Below are 15964 nucleotides of genomic sequence, written 5' to 3'. Positions count from 1 at the left end.
CCAAAATTCCAAAAGTATAAAACACAAAAAAATGCTTACGGAAGAAAGAAAATGTATCGTGCATGGCACCCTCCACCCTGCCCTGTGGTGCAACTGATGTCCCTCTCTCCGAAAATGTACTCAATGGGACCGTAATATTGCAACCACACACTAGTTGACCTGCTGTGAGGAAAAATCGAGTTAGTACATTTCAAACATGATCATTTTATAATCAATGTCAAAAACCAATATTCCAAAAGTATAAAACACAAAAAAATGCTTACCGAAGAAAGAAAATGTATCGTGCATGGCACCCTCCACCCTGCCCTGTGGTGCAACTGATGTCCCTCTCTCCGAAAATGTACTCAATGGGACCGTAATGTCGCAACCACACACCAGTTGACATGCTATTAGGAAAAAACGAGTTAGTACATTTCAAACATGATCATTTTATAATCAATGTCAAAAACCAATATTCCAAAAGTATAAAACACAAAAAAATGCTTACCGAAGAAAGAATATGCATCGTGCACGGCAGCCTCCACCCTGCCCTGAGGTACAACTTATGTCCCTCTCTCCGAAAATGTACTCAATGGGACCGTAATGTTGCAACCACACACAAGTTGACCTGCTGTGAGAAAAATCGAGTTAGTACATTTCAAACAGGAAAAAGTTCATTTTATAATCAACGTCAAAAACTAAAATTCCAAAAGTATAAAACACAAAAAAATGCGTACCGAAGAAAGAAAATGTATGGTGCATGGCACACTCCACCCTGCCCTGTGGTGCAACTGATGTCCCTCTCTCCGAAAATGTACTCAATGGGACCGTAATGTTGCAACCACACACCAGTTGACCTGCTGTGAGGAAAAATCGAGTTAGTACATTTCAAACATGAAAAAGGTCATTTTATAATCAACATAAAAAACCAATATTCCAAACGTAATAAACACTAGGAAATGATTACCGAAGAAAGAAAATGTATCGTGCATGGCACCCTCCACCCTGCCCTGTGGTGCAACTGATGTCCCTCTCTCCGAAAATGTACTCAAATGGACCGTAATGTTGCAACCACACACCAGTTGACCTACTGTGAGGAAAAATCGAGTTAGTACATTTCAAACATGAAAATGGTCATTTTATAATCAACGTCAAAAACCAAAATTCCAAAAGTATAAAACACAAAAAGATGCTTACCGAAGAAAAAAAATTTATCGTGCATGGCACCCTCCACACTGCCCTGTGGTGCAACTGATGTCCCTCTCTCCGAAAATGTACTCAATGGGACCGTAATGTTGCAACCACACACGAGTTGACCAGCTATGAGGAAAAATCGAGTTAGTACATTTCAGACATGAAAAAGGTCATTTTATAATCAACATCAGGAACCAAATTCCAAAAGTATAAAACACAAAAAAATGCTTACCGAAGAAAGAAAAAGTATCGTGCATGGCACCCTCCACCCTGCCCTGTGGTGCAACTGATGTCCCTCTCTCCGAGAATGTACTCAATGGGACCGTAATGTTGCAACCACACAGCAGTTGACCTGCTGTGAGGAAAAATCGAGTTAGTACATTTCAAACATGAAAAAGGTCATTTCATAATCAACGTCAAAAACCAAAATTCCAAAAGTATAAAACACAAAAAGATGCTTACCGAAGAAAAAAAATGTATCGTGCATGGCACCCTCCACCCTGCCCTGTGGTGCAACAGAAGTCCCTCTCTCCGAAAATGTACTCAATGCTACCGTAATGTTGCAACCACACACCAGTTGACCTGCTGTGGGGAAAAATCGAGTTAGTACATTTCAAACATGAAAAAGGTCGTTTTATAATCAACGTCAAAAACCAAAATTCCAAAAGTATAAAACACAAAAAAATGCTTACAGAAGAAAGAAAATGTATCGTGCATGGCACCCTTCAAACCTGCCCTGTGGTGCAACTGATGTCCCTCTCTCCGAAAATGTACTCAATGGGACCGTAATGTTGCAACCACACACCAGTTGACCTGCTGTGAGGAAAAATCGAGTTAGTACATTTCAAACATGAAAAAGGTCATTTTATAATCAACGTCAAAAACCAAAATTCCAAAAGTATAAAACACAAAAAAATGCTTACCGAAGAAAGAAAATGTATCGTGCATGGCACCCTCCACCCTGCCCTGTGGTGCAACTGATGTCCCTCTCTCCAAAAATATACTCAATGGGACCGTAATGTTGCAACCACACACCACTTGCCTGCTGTGAGGAAAAATCGAGATAGTACATTTCACAAATGAAAAAGGTCATTTTATAATCAACATCAAAAACCAAATTTCCAAAAGTATAAAACACAAAAAAATTCTTACCGAAGAAAGAAAATGTATCGTGCATGGCACCCTCCACCCTGCCCTGTGCTGCAACTGATGTCCCTCTCTCCGAAAATGTACTCAATGGGACCGTAATGTTGCAACCACACACCAGTTGACCAGCTGTGAGGAAAAATCGAGTTAGTACATTTCAATCATGAAAAAGGTCATTTTATAACCAACATCAAAAACCAAAATTCCAAAAGTATAAAACACAAAAAAATGCTTACCGAAGAAAAAAAATGTTTCGTGCATGGCACCCTCCACCCCGCCCTAGAGTGCAACTGATGTCCCTCTCTCCGAAAATGTACTCAATGGGACCGTAATGTTGCAACCACACACCAGTTGACCTGCTGTGAGGAAAAATCGAGTTAGTACATTTCATTCATGAAAAAGGTCTTTTTATAACCAACGTCAGAAACCAAAATTCCAAAAGTATAAAACACAAAAAAATGCTTACCGAAGAAAGAAAATGTGTCGTGCATGGCACCCTCCACCCTGCCCTGTGGTGCAACTGATGTCCCTCTCTCCGAAAATGTACTCAATGGGACCGTAATGTTGCAACCACACACCAGTTGACTTGCTGTGAGGAAAAATCGAGTTAGTACATTTCAAACATGAAAGAGGTCATTTTATAATCAACATCAAAAACCAAAATTCCAAAAGTATAAAACACTAGAAAATGCTTACAGAAGAAAGAAAATGTATAGAGCTCCGCACCCTCCACACTGCCCTGTGGTGCAACTGATGTCCCTCTCTCCGAAAATGTACTCAATGGGACCGCAATGTTGCAACCACACACCAGTTGACCTGCTGTGAGGAAAAATCGAGTTAGTACATTTCAAACATGAAAAACGTCATTTTATAATCAACATCAAAATGCAAAATTCCAAAAGTATAAAACACAAAAAAATGCTTACCGAAGAAAGAAAATGTGTCGTGCATGGCACCCTCCACCCTGCCCTGTGGTGCAACTGATGTCCCTCTCTCCGAAAATGTACTCAATGGGACCGTAATGTTGCAACCACACACCAGTTGACCTGCTATGAGGAAAAATCGAGTTAGTGCATTTCAAACATGAGAAAGGTCATTTTATAATCAACATCAAAAACAAAAATTCCAAAACTATAAAACACAAAAAAATGCTTACGAAAGAAAGAAAATGTATCGTGCATGGCACCCTCCACCCTGCCCTGTGGTGCAACTGATGTCCCACTCTCCGAAAATGTACTCAATGGGACCGTAATGTTGCAAACACACACCAGTTGACTTGCTGTGTGGACAAATTGTGTTAGTACATTTCAAACATGAAAAAGGTCATTTTATAATCAACATCAAAAACCAAAATTCCAAAAGTATAAAACACAAAAAAATGCTTACCAAAGAAAGAAAATATATCGTGCATGGCACCCTCCACCATGCCCTGTGGTGCAACTGATGTCCCTCTCTCCGAAAATGTACTCAATGGGACCGTAATGTTGCAACCACACACCAGTTGACCTGCTGTGAGACAAAATCGAGTTAGTACATTTCAAACATGAAAAAGGTCATTTTATAATCAACGTCAAAAACCAAAATTCCAAATGTATAAAACACAAAAAAATGCTTACCGATGAATGAAAATGTATCGTGCATGGCACCCTCCACCCTGCCCTGTGGTGCAACTGATGTCCCTCTCTCCGAAAATGTACTCAATGGGACCGTAATGTTGCAACCACACACCAGTTGACCTGCTATGAGGAAAAATCGAGTTAGTGCATTTCAAACATGAGAAAGGTCATTTTATAATCAACATCAAAAACAAAAATTCCAAAACTATAAAACACAAAAAAATGCTTACGAAAGAAAGAAAATGTATCGTGCATGGCACCCTCCACCCTGCCCTGTGGTGCAACTGATGTCCCACTCTCCGAAAATGTACTCAATGGGACCGTAATGTTGCAAACACACACCAGTTGACTTGCTGTGTGGACAAATTGTGTTAGTACATTTCAAACATGAAAAAGGTCATTTTATAATCAACATCAAAAACCAAAATTCCAAAAGTATAAAACACAAAAAAATGCTTACCAAAGAAAGAAAATATATCGTGCATGGCACCCTCCACCATGCCCTGTGGTGCAACTGATGTCCCTCTCTCCGAAAATGTACTCAATGGGACCGTAATGTTGCAACCACACACCAGTTGACCTGCTGTGAGACAAAATCGAGTTAGTACATTTCAAACATGAAAAAGGTCATTTTATAATCAACGTCAAAAACCAAAATTCCAAATGTATAAAACACAAAAAAATGCTTACCGATGAATGAAAATGTATCGTGCATGGCACCCTCCACCCTGCCCTGTGGTGCAACTGATGTCCCTCTCTCCAAACATGTACTCAATGGGACCGTAATGGTGCAACCACACACCAGTTGAGCTGCTGTGAGGAAAAATCGAGTTAGTACATTTCAAACATGAAAAAGGTCATTTTATAATCAATGTCAAAAACTGATATTCCAAAAGTATAAAACACAAAAAAATGCTTACCGAAGAAAGGAAATGTGTCGTGCATGGCACCCTCCACCCTGCCCTGTGGTGCAACTGATGTCCCTCTCTCCGAAAATGTACTCAATGGGACCGTAATGTTGCAACTACACACCAGTTGACCTGCTGTGAGGAAAAATCGAGTTAGTACATTTCAATCATGAAAAAGGTCATTTTATAACCAACGTCAAAAACCAAAATTCCAAAAGTATAAAACACAAAAAAATGCTTACCGAAGAAAGAAAATGTTTCGTGCATGGCACCCTCCACCCTGCCCTGTAGTGCAACTGATGTCCCTCTCTCCGAAAATGTACTCAATGGGACCGTAATGTTGCAACCACACCCCAGTTAACCTGCTGTGAGGAAAAATCGAGTTAGTACATTTCAATCATGAAAAAGGTCTTTTTATAACCAACGTCAGAAACCAAAATTCCAAAAGTATAAAACACAAAAAAATGCTTACCGAAGAAAGAAAATGTGTCGTGGATGGCACCCTCCATCCTGCCCTGTGGTGCAACTGATGTCCCTCTCTCCGAAAATGTACTCAATGGGACCGTAATGTTGCAACCACACACCAGTTGACCTGCTGTGAGGAAAAATCGAGTTAGTACATTACAAACACGAAAAAGGTCATTTTATAATCAACATCAAAAACCAAAATTCCAAAAGTATAAAACACAAAAAAATGCTTACCGAAGAAAGACAATGTATCGTGCATGGCACCCTCCACCCTGCCCTGTGGTGCAACTGATGTCCCTCTCTCCGAAAATGTACTCAATGGGACCGCAATGTTGCAACCACACACCAGTTGACCTGCTGTGAGGAAAAATTGAGTTAGTACATTTCAAACGTGAAAAAGGTCATTTTATAATCAACATCAAAAACCAAAATTCCAAAAGTATAAAACACTAAGAAAATGCTTACCGAAGAAAGAAAATGTATCGTGCATGGCACCCTCCACCCTGCCCTGTGGTGCAACTGGTTTCCCTCTCTCCGAAAATGTACTCAATGGGACCGTAATGTTGCAACCACACACCAGTTGACCTGCTGTGAGGAAAAATCGAGTTAGTGCATTTCAAACATGAAAAAGGTCATTTTATAATCAACATCAAAAACCAAAATTCCAAAAGTATAAAACACAAAAAAATGCTTACCGAAGAATGAAAATGTATCGTGCATGGCACCCTCCACCCTGCCCTGTGGTGCAACTGATGTCTCTCTCTCCAAAAATGTACTCAAAGGGACCGTAATGGTGCAACCACACACCAGTTGACCTGCTGTGAGGAAAAATCGAGTTAGTACATTTCAAACATGAAAAAGGTCATTTTATAATCAACATCAAAAACCAAAATTCCAAAAGTATAAACACTAGAAAATGCTTACCGAAGAAAGAAAATGTATAGAGCTCCACACCCTCCACACTGCCCTGTGGTGCAACTGATGTCCCTCTCTCCGAAAATGTACTCAATGGGTCCGTAATGTTGCAACCACACACCAGTTGACCTGCTATGAGGAAAAAACGAGTTAGTACATTTCAAACATGATCATTTTATAATCAACATCAAAAACCAAAATTCCAAAAGTATAAAACACAAAAAAAAGCTTACCGAAGAAAGAAAATGTATCGTGCATGGCACCCTCCACCCTGCCCTGTGGTGCAACTGATGTCCCTCTCTCCAAAAATGTACTCAATGGGAACGTAATGGTGCAACCACACACCAGTTGACCTGCTGTGAGGAAAAATCGAGTTAGTACATTTCAAACATGAAAAAGGTCATTTTATAATCAACGTCAAGAACCAAAGTTCCAAAAGTATAAAACACAAAATATGCTTACCGAAGAAAGAAAATGTGTCGTGCACGGCACCCTCCACCCTGCCCTGTGGTGCAACTGATGTCCCTCTCTCCGAAAATGTACTCAATGGGACCGTAATGTTGCAACCACACACCAGTTGACCTGCTGTGGGGAAAAATCGAGTTAGTACATTCCAAACATGAAAAAGGTCATTTAATAATCAACGTCAAAAACCAAAATTCCAAAAGTATAAAACACAAAAAGATTCTTACCGAAGACAGAAAATGTATCGTGCATGGCATCCTCCACCCTGCCCTGTGATGCAACTGATGTCCCTCTCTCCGAGAATATACTCAATGGGACCGTAATGTTGCAACCACACACCAGTTGACCTGCTGTGAGAAAAAATCGAGTTAGTACATTTCAAACATGAAAAAGGTCATTTTATAACCAACGTCAAAAACGAAATTCCAAAAGTATAAAACACAAAAAAATGCTTACCGAAGAAAGAAAATGTATCGTGCATGGCACCCTCCACCCTGCCCTGTGGTGCAACTGATGTCCCTCTCTCCGAAAATGTACTCAATGGGACCGTAATGTTGCAACCACACACCAGATGACCTGCTGTGAGATAAATCGAGTTAGTACATTTCAAACATGAAAAAGGTCATTTTATAATCAACATCAAAAACCAAAATTCCAAAAGTAATAAACACTAGAAAATGCTTACCGAAGAAAGAAAATCTATAGAGCTCCGCACCCTCCACCCTGCCCTGTGGTGCAACTGATGTCCCTCTCTCCGAGAATGTACTCAATGGGAACGTAATGTTGCAACCACACACCAGTTGACCTGCTGTGAGAAAAAATCGAGTTAGTACATTTCAAACATGAAAAAGGTCATTTTATAATCAACGTCAAAAACCAAAATTCCAAAAGTATAAAACACAAAAAAATGCTTACCGAAGAAAGAAAATGTATCGTGCATGGCACCCTCCACCCTGCCCTGTGGTGCAACTGATGTCCCTCTCTCCGAAAATGTACTCACTGGGACCGTAATGTTGCAACCACACACCAGTTGACCTGCTGAGAGGAAAAATCGAGGTAGTTCATTTCAAACATGAAAAAGGTCATTTTATAATCAACGTCAAACCAAAAATTCAAAAAGTATAAAACACAAAAAAATGCTTACTGAAGAAAGAAAATGTATCGTGCATGGCACCCTCCACACCGCCCTGTGGTGCAACTGATGCCCCTCTCTCCGAAAATGTACTCAATAGGTCCGTAATTTTGCAACCACACACCAGTTGACCTGCCATGAGGAAAAAACGAGTTAGTACATTTCAAACATGAAAAAGGTCATTTTATAATCAACATGAAAAACCAAAATTCCAAAAGTATAAAACACAAAAAAATGCTTACCGAAGAAAGAAAATGTATCGTGCATGGCACCCTCCACCCTGCCCTGTGGTGCAACTGATGTCCCTCTCTCCGAAAATGTACTCAATGGGACCGTAATGTTGCAACCACACATCAGTTGACCTGCTGTGAGGAAAAATCAAGTTAGTACATTTCAAACATGAAAAAGGTCATTTTATAATCAACATGAAAAACCAAAATTCCAAAAGTATAAAACACAAAAAAATGCTTACCGAAGAAAGAAAATATATCGTGCATGGCACCCTCCACCCTGCCCTGTGGTGCAACTGATGTCCCTCTCTCCGAAAATGTACTCACTGGGACCGTAATGTTGCAACCACACACCTGTTGACCTGCTGTGAGGAAAAATCGAGTTAGTACATATCAAACATGAATAAGGTCATTTTATAATCAACATCAAAAACCAAAATTCCAAAAGTATAAAACACAAAAAAATGCTTGCCGAAGAAAGAAAATGTATCGTGCATGGCAGACATCCACCCTGCCCTGTGGTGCAACTGATGTCCCTCTCTGCGAAAATGTACTCAATGGGACCATAATGTTGCAACCACACACCAGTTGACCTGCTGTGAGGAAAAATCGAGGTAGTTCATGTCAAACATGAAAAAGGTCATTTTATAATCAACGTCAAAAACCAAAATTCCAAAAGTATAAAACACAAAAAAATGCTTACCGAAGAAAGAAAATGTATCGTGCATGACACCCTCCACACCGCCCTGTGGTGCAACTGATGCCCCTCTCTCCAAAAATGTACTCAATAGGTCCGTAATTTTCCAACCACACACCAGTTGACCTGCCATGAGGAAAAAACGAGTTAGTACATTTCAAACATGATCATTTTATAATCAACATCAAAAACCAAAATTCCAAAAGTATAAAACACAAAAAAATGCTTACCGAAGAAAGAAAATGTATCGTGCATGGCACCCTCCACCCTGCCCTGTGGTGCAACTGATGTCCCTCTCTCCGAAAATGTACTCAATGGGACCGTAATGTTGCAACCACAAAAGTTGACCTGCTGTGAGGAAAAATCGAGTTAGTACATTTCAAACATGAAAAAGGTCATTTTATAATCAACATCAAAAACCAACATTCCAAAAGTATAAAATACAAAAAAATTCTTACCGAAGAAAGAAAATGTATCGTGCATGGCACCCTCCAACCTGCCCTGTGGTGCAACTGATGTCCCTCTCTCCGAAAATGTACTCAATGGGACCGTAATGTTGCAACCACACACCTGTTGACCTGCTGTGAGGAAAAATCGAGTTAGTACATATCAAACATGAATAAGGTCATTTTATAATCAACATCAAAAACCGAAATTCCAAAAGTATAAAACACAAGAAAATGCTTGCCGAAGAAAGAAAATGTATCGTGCATGGCAGACCTCCACCCTGGCCTGTGGTGCAACTGATGTCCCTCTCTCCGAAAATGTACTCAATGGGACCATAATGTTGCAACCACACACCAGCTGACCTGCTGTTAGGAAAAATCGAGTTAGTACATTTCAAACATGAAAAAGGTCATTTTATAATCATCATCAAAAACCAAAATTCCAAAAGTATAAAACACAAAAAAATGCTTACCGAAGAAAGAAAATGTATCGTGCATGGCACCCTCCACCCTGCCCTGTGATGCAACTGATGTCCCTCTCTCCGAAAATGTACTCAATGGGACCGTAATGTTGCAACCACACACCAGTTGACCTGCTGTGAGAAAAAATCGAGTTAGTACATTTCAAACATTAAAAAGGTCATTTTCTAATCAACGTCAAAAACCAAAATTCCAAAAGTAGTAAACACAAAAAAATGCTTACCGAAGAAAGAAAATGTATCGTGCATGGTACCCTCCACCCTGCCCTGTGGTGCAACTGATGTCCCTCTCTCCGAAAATGTACTCAATGGGACCGTAATGTTGCAACCACACACCAGTTGACCTGCTGTGAGAAAAAATCGAGTTAGTACATTTCAAACAAGAAAAAGGTAATTTTATAATCAACATAAAAAACCAAAATTCCAAAAGTATAAAACACTAGAAAATGCTTACCGAAGAAAGAAAATGTATAGAGCTCCGCACCCTCCACACTGCCCTGTGGTGCAACTGATGCCCCTCTCTCCGAAAATGTACTCAATGGGTCCGTAATGTTGCAACCACAAACCAGTTGACCTGCTGTGAGTAAAAATCAAGTTAGTACATTTCAAACATGAAAAAGGTCATTTTATAATCAACATGAAAAACCAAAATTCCAAAAGTATAAAACACAAAAAAATGCTTACCGAAGAAAGAAAATGTATAGAGCTCCGCACCCTCCACACTGCCCTGTGGTGCAACTGATGCCCCTCTCTCCGAAAATGTACTCAATGGGTCCGTAATGTTGCAACCACACACCAGTTGACCTGCCATGAGGAAAAAACGAGTTAGTACATTTCAAACATGATCATTTTATAATCAACATCAAAAACCAAAATTCCAAAAGTATAAAACACAAAAAAATGCTTACCGAAGAAAGAAAATGTATCGAGCATGGCACCCTCCACCCTGCCCTGTGGTGCAACTGATGTCCCTCTCTCCGAAAATGTACTCAATGGGACCGTAATGTTGCAACCACAACAGTTGACCTGCTGTGAGGAAAAATCGAGTTAGTACATTTCAAACATGAAAAAGGTCATTTTATAATCAACATCAAAAACCAAAATTCCAAAAGTATAAAACACAAAAAAATTCTTACCGAAGAAAGAAAATGTATCATGCATGGCACCCTCCACCCTCCCTGTGGTGCAACTGATGTCCCTCTCTCCGAAAATGTACTCAATGGGACCGTAATGTTGCAACCACACACCAGTTGACCTGCAGTGAGGAAAAATCAAGTTCGTACATTTCAAACATGAAAAAGGTCATTTTATAATCAACATGAAAAACCAAAATTCCAAAAGTATAAAACACAAAAAAATGCTTACCGAAGAAAGAAAATGTATCGTGCATTGCACCCTCCACCCTGCCCTGTGGTGCAACTGATGTCCCTCTCTCCGAAAATGTACTCAATGGGACCGTAATGTTGCAACCACACACCAGTTGACCTGCTGTGAGAAAAAATCGAGTTAGTACATTTCAAACATGAAAAAGGTCATTTTATAATCAACGTCAAAAACTAAAATTCCAAAAGTATAAAACACAAAAAAATGCTTACCGAAGAAAGAAAATGTATCGTGCATGGCACCCTCCACCCTGCCCTGTGGTGCAACTGATGTCCCTCTCTCCGAAAATGTACTCAATGGGACCGTAATGTTGCAACCACACACCAGTTGACCTGCTGTGGGGAAAAATCGAGTTAGTACAATTCAAACATGAAAAAGGTCATTTTATAATCAACATCAAAAACCAAAATTCCAAAAGTATAAAACACAAAAAAATGCTTACCGAAGAAAGAAAATGTATCGAGCATGGCACCCTCCACCCTGCCCTGTGGTGCAACTGATGTCCCTCTCTCCGAAAATGTACTCACTGGGACCGTAATGTTGCAACCACACACCAGTTGACCTGCTGTGAGGAAAAATCGAGTTAGTACATTTCAAACATGAAAAAGGTCATTTTATAATCAACGTCAAGAACCAAAATTCCAAAAGCATAAAACACAAAAAAACGCTTACCGAAGAAAGAAAATGTATCGTGCATGGCACACTCCACCCTGCCCTGTGGTGCAACTGATGTCCCTCTCTCCGAAAATGTACTCAATGGGACCGTAATGTTGCAACCACACACCAGTTGACCTGCTGTGAGGAAAAATCGAGTTAGTACATTTCAAACATGAAAAAGGTCATTTTATAATCAACATCAAAAACCAAAATTCCAAAAGTATAAAACACTAGAAAATGCTTACCGAAGAAAGAAAATGTATAGAGCTCCGCACCCTCCACACAGCCCTGTGGTGCAACTGATGCCCCTCTCTCCGAAAATGTACTCAATGGGTCCGTAATGTTACAACCACACACCAGTTGACCTGCCATGAGGAAAAAACGAGTTAGTAAATTTCAAACATGATCATTTTATAATCAACATCAAAAACCAAAATTCCAAAAGTATAAAACACAAAAAAATGCTTACCGAAGAAAGAAAATGTATCGTGCATGGCACCCTCCACCCTGCCCTGTGGTGCAACTGATGTCCCTCTCTCCAAAAATGTACTCAATGGGAACGTAATGGTGCAACCACACACCAGTTGACCTGCTGTGAGGAAAAATCGAGTTAGTACATTTCAAACATGAAAAAGGTCATTTTATAATCAACGTCAAGAACCAAAGTTCCAAAAGTATAAAACACAAAATATGCTTACCGAAGAAAGAAAATGTGTCGTGCACGGCACCCTCCACCCTGCCCTGTGGTGCAACTGATGTCCCTCTCTCCGAAAATGTACTCAATGGGACCGTAATGTTGCAACCACACACCAGTTGACCTGCTGTGGGGAAAAATCGAGTTAGTACATTCCAAACATGAAAAAGGTCATTTAATAATCAACGTCAAAAACCAAAATTCCAAAAGTATAAAACACAAAAAGATTCTTACCGAAGACAGAAAATGTATCGTGCATGGCATCCTCCACCCTGCCCTGTGATGCAACTGATGTCCCTCTCTCCGAGAATATACTCAATGGGACCGTAATGTTGCAACCACACACCAGATGACCTGCTGTGAGAAAAAATCGAGTTAGTACATTTCAAACATGAAAAAGGTCATTTTATAACCAACGTCAAAAACGAAATTCCAAAAGTATAAAACACAAAAAAATGCTTACCGAAGAAAGAAAATGTATCGTGCATGGCACCCTCCACCCTGCCCTGTGGTGCAACTGATGTCCCTCTCTCCGAAAATGTACTCAATGGGACCGTAATGTTGCAACCACACACCAGATGACCTGCTGTGAGATAAATCGAGTTAGTACATTTCAAACATGAAAAAGGTCATTTTATAATCAACATCAAAAACCAAAATTCCAAAAGTAATAAACACTAGAAAATGCTTACCGAAGAAAGAAAATCTATAGAGCTCCGCACCCTCCACCCTGCCCTGTGGTGCAACTGATGTCCCTCTCTCCGAGAATGTACTCAATGGGAACGTAATGTTGCAACCACACACCAGTTGACCTGCTGTGAGAAAAAATCGAGTTAGTACATTTCAAACATGAAAAAGGTCATTTTATAATCAACGTCAAAAACCAAAATTCCAAAAGTATAAAACACAAAAAAATGCTTACCGAAGAAAGAAAATGTATCGTGCATGGCACCCTCCACCCTGCCCTGTGGTGCAACTGATGTCCCTCTCTCCGAAAATGTACTCACTGGGACCGTAATGTTGCAACCACACACCAGTTGACCTGCTGAGAGGAAAAATCGAGGTAGTTCATTTCAAACATGAAAAAGGTCATTTTATAATCAACGTCAAAAACAAAAATTCAAAAAGTATAAAACACAAAAAAATGCTTACTGAAGAAAGAAAATGTATCGTGCATGGCACCCTCCACACCGCCCTGTGGTGCAACTGATGCCCCTCTCTCCGAAAATGTACTCAATAGGTCCGTAATTTTGCAACCACACACCAGTTGACCTGCCATGAGGAAAAAACGAGTTAGTACATTTCAAACATGAAAAAGGTCATTTTATAATCAACATGAAAAACCAAAATTCCAAAAGTATAAAACACAAAAAAATGCTTACCGAAGAAAGAAAATGTATCGTGCATGGCACCCTCCACCCTGCCCTGTGGTGCAACTGATGTCCCTCTCTCCGAAAATGTACTCAATGGGACCGTAATGTTGCAACCACACACCAGTTGACCTGCTGTGAGGAAAAATCAAGTTAGTACATTTCAAACATGAAAAAGGTCATTTTATAATCAACATGAAAAACCAAAATTCCAAAAGTATAAAACACAAAAAAATGCTTACCGAAGAAAGAAAATATATCGTGCATGGCACCCTCCACCCTGCCCTGTGGTGCAACTGATGTCCCTCTCTCCGAAAATGTACTCACTGGGACCGTAATGTTGCAACCACACACCTGTTGACCTGCTGTGAGGAAAAATCGAGTTAGTACATATCAAACATGAATAAGGTCATTTTATAATCAACATCAAAAACCAAAATTCCAAAAGTATAAAACACAAAAAAATGCTTGCCGAAGAAAGAAAATGTATCGTGCATGGCAGACCTCCACCCTGCCCTGTGGTGCAACTGATGTCCCTCTCTCCGAAAATGTACTCAATGGGACCATAATGTTGCAACCACACACCAGTTGACCTGCTGTGAGGAAAAATCGAGGTAGTTCATGTCAAACATGAAAAAGGTCATTTTATAATCAACGTCAAAAACCAAAATTCCAAAAGTATAAAACACAAAAAAATGCTTACCGAAGAAAGAAAATGTATCGTGCATGACACCCTCCACACCGCCCTGTGGTGCAACTGATGCCCCTCTCTCCAAAAATGTACTCAATAGGTCCGTAATTTTCCAACCACACACCAGTTGACCTGCCATGAGGAAAAAACGAGTTAGTACATTTCAAACATGATCATTTTATAATCAACATCAAAAACCAAAATTCCAAAAGTATAAAACACAAAAAAATGCTTACCGAAGAAAGAAAATGTATCGTGCATGGCACCCTCCACCCTGCCCTGTGGTGCAACTGATGTCCCTCTCTCCGAAAATGTACTCAATGGGACCGTAATGTTGCAACCACAAAAGTTGACCTGCTGTGAGGAAAAATCGAGTTAGTACATTTCAAACATGAAAAAGGTCATTTTATAATCAACATCAAAAACCAACATTCCAAAAGTATAAAATACAAAAAAATTCTTACCGAAGAATAAAAATGTATCGTACATGGCACCCTCCACCCTCCCCTGTGGTGCAACTGATGTCCCACTCTCCGAAAATGTACTCAATGGGACCGTAATGTTGCAACCACACACCAGTTGACCTGCTGCGAGGAAAAATCAAGTTAGTACATTTCAAACATGAAAAAGGTCATTTTATAATCAACATGAAAAACCAAAATTCCAAAAGTATAAAACACAAAAAAATGCTTACCGAAGAAAGAAAATGTATCGTGCATGGCACCCTCCACCCTGCCCTGTGGTGCAACTGATGTCCCTCTCTCCGAAAATGTACTCAATGGGACCGTAATGTTGCAGCCACACACCAGTTGACCTGCTGTGAGGAAAAATCAAGTTAGTATATTTCAAACATGAAAAAGGTAATTTTATAATCAACATGAAAAACCAAAATTCCAAAAGTATAAAACACAAAAAAATGCTTACCGAAGAAAGAAAATGTATCGTGCATGGCACCCTCCAACCTGCCCTGTGGTGCAACTGATGTCCCTCTCTCCGAAAATGTACTCAATGGGACCGTAATGTTGCAACCACACACCTGTTGACCTGCTGTGAGGAAAAATCGAGTTAGTACATATCAAACATGAATAAGGTCATTTTATAATCAACATCAAAAACCGAAATTCCAAAAGTATAAAACACAAGAAAATGCTTGCCGAAGAAAGAAAATGTATCGTGCATGGCAGACCTCCACCCTGGCCTGTGGTGCAACTGATGTCCCTCTCTCCGAAAATGTACTCAATGGGACCATAATGTTGCAACCACACACCAGCTGACCTGCTGTTAGGAAAAATCGAGTTAGTACATTTCAAACATGAAAAAGGTCATTTTATAATCATCATCAAAAACCAAAATTCCAAAAGTATAAAACACAAAAAAATGCTTACCGAAGAAAGAAAATGTATCGTGCATGGCACCCTCCACCCTGCCCTGTGATGCAACTGATGTCCCTCTCTCCGAAAATGTACTCAATGGGACCGTAATGTTGCAACCTTA

Source organism: Schistocerca cancellata, chromosome 6 (assembly GCF_023864275.1).
Source record: "Schistocerca cancellata isolate TAMUIC-IGC-003103 chromosome 6, iqSchCanc2.1, whole genome shotgun sequence".
Lineage (NCBI taxonomy): Eukaryota > Metazoa > Arthropoda > Insecta > Orthoptera > Acrididae > Schistocerca > Schistocerca cancellata.
The sequence above is the reverse complement of the archived record's forward strand: the minus strand, read 5'-3'. Positions refer to the sequence as shown.